Below are 9219 nucleotides of genomic sequence, written 5' to 3' on the forward strand. Positions count from 1 at the left end.
AGAACTGGCAGCCATGGAACCGGGGTGGAACGGATGGTTCCAGAAATGATCCTCATGGAGGAATATAATTTGGAATCGACCAAGTGGACATGGGGGCTACGGAACCATACTGGGGCACAGTATTCTGCAGTGGAATAGCATAATGCTAATATCTAGGTACAGGACCAGCTATAGAATAGAGGCTCTTAATTAAAAAAATAATAATAAGTTTCTAGGCCTGGGAGGTAATGTGGTGGCAGGGTGCTGAATTTACAAACATACAATCCCCTGCACTGTAAGTACCATTGTGATGTTCTGGCCTCATCCTCTCTGTCTTTTTAAAATAAATATTTAAACATTTAGCTCCTGTCTGCTAAATAGTGCTAGGTTCTGTGCTAAGCTAGCTAGTATATATGTCTCATACTCTTTCCAACAACCAAGAAAATCATGTTATTTTTTCCTCCATTTTAGAAACTATGAAACTGAGTCCCAGCAAAGTAGCATCTCTTTCCCAGGACTACCTTTTATGAAGCAGCTTAAAGAAGCTATGTCCTGGGCTGGGGAGACAGCATAATGGTTCTTCAAAAGCCTTTCAAGCCTGAGGCTCTGAGGTCCCAGGTTCAATCCCCAGTACCACCATAAGCCAGAACTGAGCAGTATTCTGGTCTCTTTCTCTTGGCATCTTTCCCTCTGTATCTACTCTTTCATTAAAATAAAATAAATAAAAATATTTTTAAAAAAGAAGCTATGGCCCAGGTGGCCTGCCAGCCAGTCATTTATTCTTTGCCATAACAGCAGGCTCTGTTGTACAGAGTGGGTTCTGGTTTAGACCATAGGACCAGGGTCATGTCAGGTGGGAAGACCTTCTGCCATGACTTGTGCTGGTGACTCAGAGCTGTGTGACAGCATCCAGGAAGCATGGATGAATCCCGAATGGTTCCTTTAAAAGAAAAGAAAAAGGGGAGTCAGGCTGTAGCGCAGCGGGTTAAGCGCAGGTGGCGCAAAGCACAAGGACCGGCATAAGGATCCCCGGTTGGAACCCCGGCTCCCCACCTGCAGGGGAGTCGCTTTGCAGGCGGTGAAGCAGGTCTGCAGGTGTCTTATCTTTCTCTCCTCCTCTCTGTCTTCCCCTCCTCTCTCCATTTCTCTCTGTCCTATCCAACAACGACAACAACAATAATAACTACAACAATAAAACAAGGGCAACAAAAGGGAATAAATAAATAAAATAAATATTAAAAAAAAAAAGAAAAGAAAAAAGTCTCCCCTCTCCTTGCCATTCTCCTGTTAATGGTTCCCTTGCCTCCACCCCAAACAACTGACAGGCTGGCTGATAGCTTTCTATGAGGACCAGCTTGTCAAAAATGTGACCGAAAAATGGAATGCCTTGTGTCTATGGGGTCCTTGTGAGGAACTGGATAGCCTGAGCAGTGACCAAAAAAGAGGAAGGAGGCAAAGATGAGAGCCAGATTAAAGATGGGGCCACAGTGACAGGGCCAGAGACAGGAAAGAAGGTCTGAGCTAGAGAGAGCTTGAGCTAGAGATGGTAAAGATGAAAGATGACAGAGTGGAAGAGATAGTAAGAGAAAAAACCGAGAGAGATTTTAGGTTTCCCTCACCCCAACCCTAGTACAGATGAGGAAACTGAGGGTCAGAGGAAGAAGTGACCCTACTTCCTGGCAGATGTTTCTGTTATTTTCCCAAATGCCATCAATTCAGTTCCTTTCATGTCTCCAGATCTTCACTGATGCCTCAAGTGCATGCAATAGACTGTAGTGGAAAGCCCCCCAGGTGAGCTAACAGGACAGCAAGAGGTGAGAGAAGAGATCAATGCAGGTTGGGGTAGTATCGGTCAGTGAAGACTTCCTGGATAAGATAAGACCCAAGCATGAGGTACCAAGTTCGATCCCCAGCAACATATGTACCAGAGTCATGTCTGATTCTCTTTCTCTTCTCCTATCTCTCTCATTAGTAAATAAATAAAATAATTAAAAAAAAAGATTTCAGTCATCTTTCCTCTTCCATCACTACAGATCTGAACTCTCATCTGTTAACTTAGTCTTTTCTCTACTTCCATAAAAAAAGAGTTATGCACTACAGACTCTTTTTGTATCTAGCTTTTTACACTAAGGATAATGATTTTGAGATTAATTCATTTTCTTTCCTGTTGCTGAGTGTATTTTATTGCATGAATGCAGTACATTTTCTTTTTTTTAAATATTTATTTTATGTATTTATTCCCTTTTGTTGCCCTTGTTGTGTTATTGTTGTAGTTATTATTGTTGTTGTCGTTGTTGGATAGGACAAAGAGAAATGGAGAGAGGAGGGTAAGACAGAAAGGAGAGAAAGATAGACACCTGCAGACCTGCTTCACCGCCTGTGAAGCGACTCCCCTGCAGGTGGGGAGCCATGGTTCGTACATTTTCTTTATCTACTTATGTGTTGAGGGACATTTAGATTGTTTCTATTTATTTTTATTTTATTTTATTTTATTTATTTGTTTTTCCCTCCAGGGTTATTGCTGGGCTCAGTGCCTGCACCATGAATCCACCGCTCCTGGAGGCCATTTCTTCCCCCTTTTTGTTGCCCTTGTTGTTGTAGCCGCGCTGTGGTTATTATTATTGCCGTCACTGATGTTGTTCGTTGTTGGATAGGACAGAGAGAAATGGAGAGAGGAGGGGAAGACAGAGAGGGGCAGAGAAAGATAGACACCTGCAGACCTGCTTCACCGCCTGTGAAGTGACTCCCCTGCAGGTGGGGAGCAGGGGGCCTCGAACCAGGATCCTTAAGCCGGTCCCTGTGCTTTGTGCCACATGCGCTTAACCCACTGTGCCACCGCCCGACCCCGTATTTTATTTTATTTTATTTTATTTTATTTTATTTTATTTTATTTTATTTTATTTTACCAGAACACTGTTCAGCTCTGGTTTATGGTGGTGCAGGGGATTGAACCTGAGATTTTGGATCCTGCCTCAGGCATGAGAGTCTCTTTGCATAACCATTATGCTATCTACCCCTGCCCTATTTAACTCCTGATAACTGTGATGATTGTACCATTGTTTAAAAGCACAAATAGGAGGGCCAGGTGGTGGTGCACCTGGTTGAGTGCACATGTTACAATGCGCAAGGACCCAGGTTCAAGTCCCCGGTCCCCACCTGCAGGGGAAAAGCTTCATAAGTGGTGAATCAGTACTGCAAGTGTCTCTCCCTATCCCACCCTTCCCTCTTGATTTCTGGCAGTCTCTATCCAATAAATAAATAAAGACAGTTGAAAAAAAAATAAAAGCACAGAGACAAATGAATCTCCTCACTTGCCTTTAAAAAAGTTTTTTAGGCACCAGGTGGTGGCACACCTGGTTGAACGCCCATGTTACAATGCGCAAGGACGCAGGTTCAAGCCCCCAGTCCCCACCTGCAGGGGGAAAGCTTCACAAGTGGTGAAGCAGTGCTGCAGGTGTCTCTCTGTCTCTCACCCTCTTTATCTCTCCCTTCTCTCTGGATTTCTGACTGTCTCTATCCAATTAATAAATAAAGATAATAAAGAAAAAAAGTTTTTTAAAGTGGTCCGGGACGTGGCGCACACAGTGATAAGGCTTTGGACTCTCAAGAATTAGGTCCTGAGTTCAATCCCCGGCAGCACATGTGCCAGAGTGATGTCTGGTTCTTTCTCCTCCTATCTTTCTCATAAATAAATAAATAAATAAAATCTCTAAAAATTTTTAAAATTAATTTATTTTCAGCCGCCAAGATTACTTCTGGGGCTCAGCATTGCACAGTGAATTCACTGATCCTGGTAGCTATTTTTCTTTTTCTTCCTTTCTCTCTCTTGCCTTCTCTCTCTTTTTCTTTTGATAGGACAGAATTGAGTGTGGAGGGAAGACAGAGAGGGAGAGAAAAAGAGAGACAGATACCTGTACCACTGCTTCACCACTTGTGAAGCTTCCTTCCTGCAGGTAGAGACTGGGGGCTTGAACCAGGGTCCTTCCCTGTGATAGCTTATGTGCCTAGCTGGAAGAGCCACTTCCTGGCCCCTTTTTAATATTTATTAAGGGAATCGGGGAGGGAATCAGACCATCACTGTGGCACATAATGCTAGGGATAGAACTCTCAAGTGCAATGCTTTATCCACTTGTGCCACCTCATGGACCATGAGTCCCCTACCTTTCTTTCGGCCTGTCTTTTACTTTACTCTTATTTATTTATTTTTACCAGAGCAATGTTTAGCTCTGGCTCAAGCTTGGAATTCTGCTTACTGATGGGACATGGGTTGTTCCAGGAACAAAAATGGAGACTGGTCATCTTTAAGTGATGTGGGGAGAACAATGCCAACTCTCCAAAATCAGAGTTTTTACCATTAAAAATAATCCAAGGGACACTGACCTGTGGACGTGGACAATTATCACCTCCCTTCTATGGAGAAGAAAAGTGAAACTCAGAGACTAAGTAGCTTTCTTAAAAAACAAAAGAAAGCAAAAACAAACACCCCTCCCCCGTACACACACACACACACACACACACACACACACACACACACACACACACACACACTCACACACACTCACACACACTCACACACACAGCTGGCAAGTGAAAGAAAAGGACTAGGAGCTGGGACTAGGAGCCTGAAGAGTGGGGTTTCAAGTTGCTCAGTCTCTCTGGGTCTCAGCTGGCAACGAATGGGGGGGGGGGGTCACGGCTCCTTCTCTGGGTTCTTGTATATGTTAGCCGAATTTATATTTGAGACATACTGGGGACAGTACCTGGCATGGAGTGCCATCATGTAAATGTGTTGAAAGTAAACCTGGCTGCTCCCCAGAAGTCATGCACATCAAGTCCCCCCAAAACATGCTGGGGAAACTCAGAGATTAGCTAGTACCCAGGGAGGAAAGCAGAAGCACTTGAGATGAATAAAAAAAGATTCGACCTGGAGGTGCAGGGAGCACCAGGCAGCGGTGGAGCTGGGGGAGGTGGGGCGGCAGGCCGCCTCCAGTTCCAGGCGTGGCTGGAGCAGGGGTGCTCTTCCCGGGGTGCCCCGCCCCAGGACCCGACTGGCCGCCCCTCCCCCTCGCCGCCCCAGCCCAGGCGTCCGGGTTTCCTGCCCGTCCCAGAGGCCCCAGCTCGGCCGAGGGGGGCGGGGGTGGCATTTCCTGGCGGGTCGCCGCCGAGCCACTCGCTCCTGGACTCTCGGACAGCGCTGGCCGACAGGCACCAGATGCTATTTCGGGCGGCGCCCCCTCCGTGCAATTTCCGTTTTTCCACCGACTGTCGGAAACAGGGGAGGGGGGAGGGTGTACACATCACAGCCCCCAACCCCAAGCAGGGTAGGGGGGGTTGAGGGGAGGTCTGGGGTGGTTGACAGACTGTCAGAAACAAGAGCTTACTCAATAGAGGGGGGGTGGTGGGTGTCACCCCTCTAGCCTTGGGGTTGACAAAAGCCTGTCCACCTGCCAACATTCCCTCCCCACAGCCCGTGGAGATGCCCATCAGGGTCATTTTATGCCTTATAATGAAATAATCCCTCAAAGGCATTCAGACTCAAGGAGTTCAAAGTCAAATGCACAGGGGCCTGGGGGAGATACCCCAGCGTTAGAGTGCAGGACTTGCAACTCTGAGGTCTCAGGTCGGATCAAAGATATTGCCAGATGCCCACTGGCACCAGATGCTATTTAGGGTGGCTCTGGTCTGTGCATGGACAGAGGGGGCAGGATAGTATAGTGGTTATGCAAAAAGTTTCATACCTGAGGCACAAAATGTCCCAGTTTCAATCCCAGCATCACCACAAGCCTGAGAAGCTTAACAATGCTCTGGTTTAAAATAATAAATAAATAAATATTAAACACACACACACACACACACACACACACACACACACACACACCCTTGGCCTCCAAGCCTCATCTCCAAGAATCACACTAGCAAACAAGAGAACCAGAAACACAGAGGATACCTGGACTTCTACAAATTCAGCTTTGTATTCTAAATAATGCATCCCCTTGTCACCTCAATTGCTAGCTCCCCAGGGCCCTGTTCAAGCCACCTCCCCTGTACTGGACTCCAAACTGACCTTACCACATCTCCCCCCCCCACCCGCCCCATCACATCCCTTTGCAACCAAAACATTCTATAAATGCAGACCTGATCCTGTATAAAGCATTATACCCACCCTCAAACCAACCAAACTAAATGACAACCCTCCCCCAACCCCCAGTCCTTAATTTTATTCTGTTTATTGACCAGAGCACAGCTCAGCTCCTGCTGATGGTGGTGATGGTGGCTCTGAACTCAGAGCCTCAGGCATGAATTATTTTTTGTATAACCATTATGCTATTTTCCCACTCCCCCACAATCCTTTAAATTGTTCACAGACTTGCTTTAGACCAGCTGGATTCTGATGTACTTTCAAGAATCTAAAGTCCTTTTGCTTCAGCCTTTGGTCCACCTGCAAGGACCTGGGTGCTCTCAAGCATTTATTTCCTAGCCAGTTTCTCAGTTATGGGGATGGCTAACCCCACCTTGCCAGAGAAGATTTATTTGAATTATTACATAAGTGAGAGAGAGAATTTCACATAAGACAGAGAGCAAGAAAGCAAGCCAGTATCATTTTTGTATATGTGACACTGGGAATGAAACTGGAAACCCCAGGTATGTAAGCCTGATTTCACCAGTTGAACCAACAGTCCATTTTTATGATGAGGAAAAATCACTTTCCCAGGGGACTGGGTGGTGATATGTCTGATAGAGCCAACATGTTATCATGCACTAGGATCTGGGTTCAGGCCCCCAGAGCCCACTTGCAGGGGGAAGTTTATTTATTTATTTATTTATTTTTACTTCTTTTTAAAATTGTTGTTGTAGTTATTATTTATTGTTGTTTTATTATTGTTGTTGTTATTGATGTAGTCATTATTAGATAGGAAAGAGAGGAGGGGAAGACAGAGAGAGGGAGAGAAAGATAGACACCTGCAGACCTGCTTTACTGCCTGTGAATTGACTCCTTTGCAGGTGGGGACCTGGGGGCTCGCTTACTCTAGTCCTTGCACTTTGCGCCACCTGCACTTAACCTGCAGCACTACCACCCAACTCCCATTTTTAAAATTTTTTATATTTACTTATTTATTTATTTTCCCTTTTGTTGCCCTTGTTTTTTTATTGTTGTAGTTATTATTGCTATTGTTGTTATCATCGTTGTTGGATAAGACAGAGAGAAATGGAGAGAGGAGGGGAAGACAGAGGGGGAGAGAAAGATAGACACCTGCAGACCTGCTTCACTGCTTGTGAAGTGACTCCCCTGCAGGTGGGAAGCCAGGGGCTGGAATGGGATCCTTAAGCCAGCCCTTGCGCTTCAGGCCATGTGCGCTTAACCCACTGCGCTACTGCCCCACTCCCAGGGGGAAGTTTTATAAGGGGTGGAGCAGTGTTACAAATGTCTCTCCTACTCTCTGCCTCTCCTTCTCTTTTCCCCTTTATCTGTCTCTTGCCCTCTATCAAGAGAAGAGAAATAATGAAAGAGAGAAAGAAAGAAAGAAAGAAAAAAGAAAGAAAGAAAGAAAGAAAGAAAGAAAGGAGAGAAATACCCTCCAGGTGTACTGAACTTATGAAGGCACTGAGCCCCAAAGAAAACCAAAAAAACCCAAACCAACCAACCAAAACAAACAAGAAGGGAGGCTGACTGTAGTGGATAAAAGCTAGGCTTGAGTCTTGGGGAAAGAGAAGAGTGTGAGACAGGGAGACCCTTGCTAGGGCTTCCTGCTAAGCAACTGGCTTCTCTCCCACGGCATATCCAAGAATTAGACCTGGACATCAGACATCCAGGACATGGATGGCCTTTCTCTGGTGGGATTCTGTAAAAGTTACCTGTACCCACATGGCACCTGGCTTCCAAGAGAACCCAGGAGGAACAGGGGGAACAGGCTGCACAGGGTTAACATGATGATCAAGGAGGAGCTGAGACTCAAACTGTGTTCATACTCTGGGTCTTTGACTTAGACTCAGTTTTAATAGCACTAAAAATGAGGAACTAAGGCTGACAAAATAGCTCACTTGGATAGTGTGCTGCTTTACCATGTGCACTGTCCACGTTCTATCCCATTCCCCTTTGCATTAGAGGAAGCTTTAGTGTTGTGGTCTCTCCCGCTTTCTCTTCCTCTCTACTTATATAAAAAAATAAATACAGGAGTCAGGCGGTAGCCCAGCGGGTTAAGTGCACATGGCACAAAGCGCATGGACCTGCATAAGGATCCCGGTTCAAGCCCCTGGTTCCCCCATGCATGTCCCCCATGGAGACATGCAGGGGGGGTTGCTTCACAAGCAGTCAAGCAGGTCTGCAGGTATCTATCTTTCTCCCCCCCATCTTCCTTTCCTCTATCCATTTCTCTCTGTCCTATCCAACAACAACGACATCAGTAACAACAGTAATAATGACCACAGTAACGACAGAACAAGAGCTACAAAAGGGGGAAGAATGGCCTCCAGGAGCAGTGGATTTGTGGTGCAGGCACCAAGCCCCAGCAATAACCCTGGAGGCAAAATAAATAAATAAATACAAATACATAGATAAAATAAGTTAAGAATGACTAGTAGGGAAGAGAACTAGCATCCTAGTTCTCAGACTCCCAAAGGAGCTCAGTCACAGATGCTGGATAAAACGAGGCAGCCTAGCCTGGTAGGTGGTGTTCTGGACTAGAGTTTTAAATTTCCCTCTAGAACACTGAAAACTTTGACCAGGTCACATTTTTCTTTGCCTAAATTTCTTTCTCTAGAAGGATAACCAGAATGCCCATGAAGGTACTTATGTTGATGTTCTGGGCTATGAGATATCATAGATTATTACCTTCACTGCCACCTTCAAAAGGACATTTTATTGAGTCCTCACAACAATACTGTGAGGGAGGTGTTGATATTTTTTCTTCATTTTACCAATGAGGAAACTGAAGTTCAGAGCTAAGTGACTGATACTGACTTGAGCTTGTGCTATTCTCACTCCAACCTAAAAGAGACTGAACCTATGGGATTGACCCTGAGCCTCACCTACTCCTCCCTGAACTCAAATTTCTTTCTTTTTAAAAAAAATTAATTTACTTAAAAATTTTTTTTCTTTTTTGTTGCCCTTGTTATCGTTGTTGTTGTTATTATTGTTATTATTGCTGTCGTTGTTGTTGGCTAGGACAGAGAGAAATGGAGAGAAGAGGGGAAGACAGAGAGGGCGAGAGAAAGATAGACACCTGCAGACCTGCTTTACTG

The sequence above is a fragment of the Erinaceus europaeus genome, chromosome 13 (assembly GCF_950295315.1).
Source record: "Erinaceus europaeus chromosome 13, mEriEur2.1, whole genome shotgun sequence".
NCBI lineage: Eukaryota > Metazoa > Chordata > Mammalia > Eulipotyphla > Erinaceidae > Erinaceus > Erinaceus europaeus.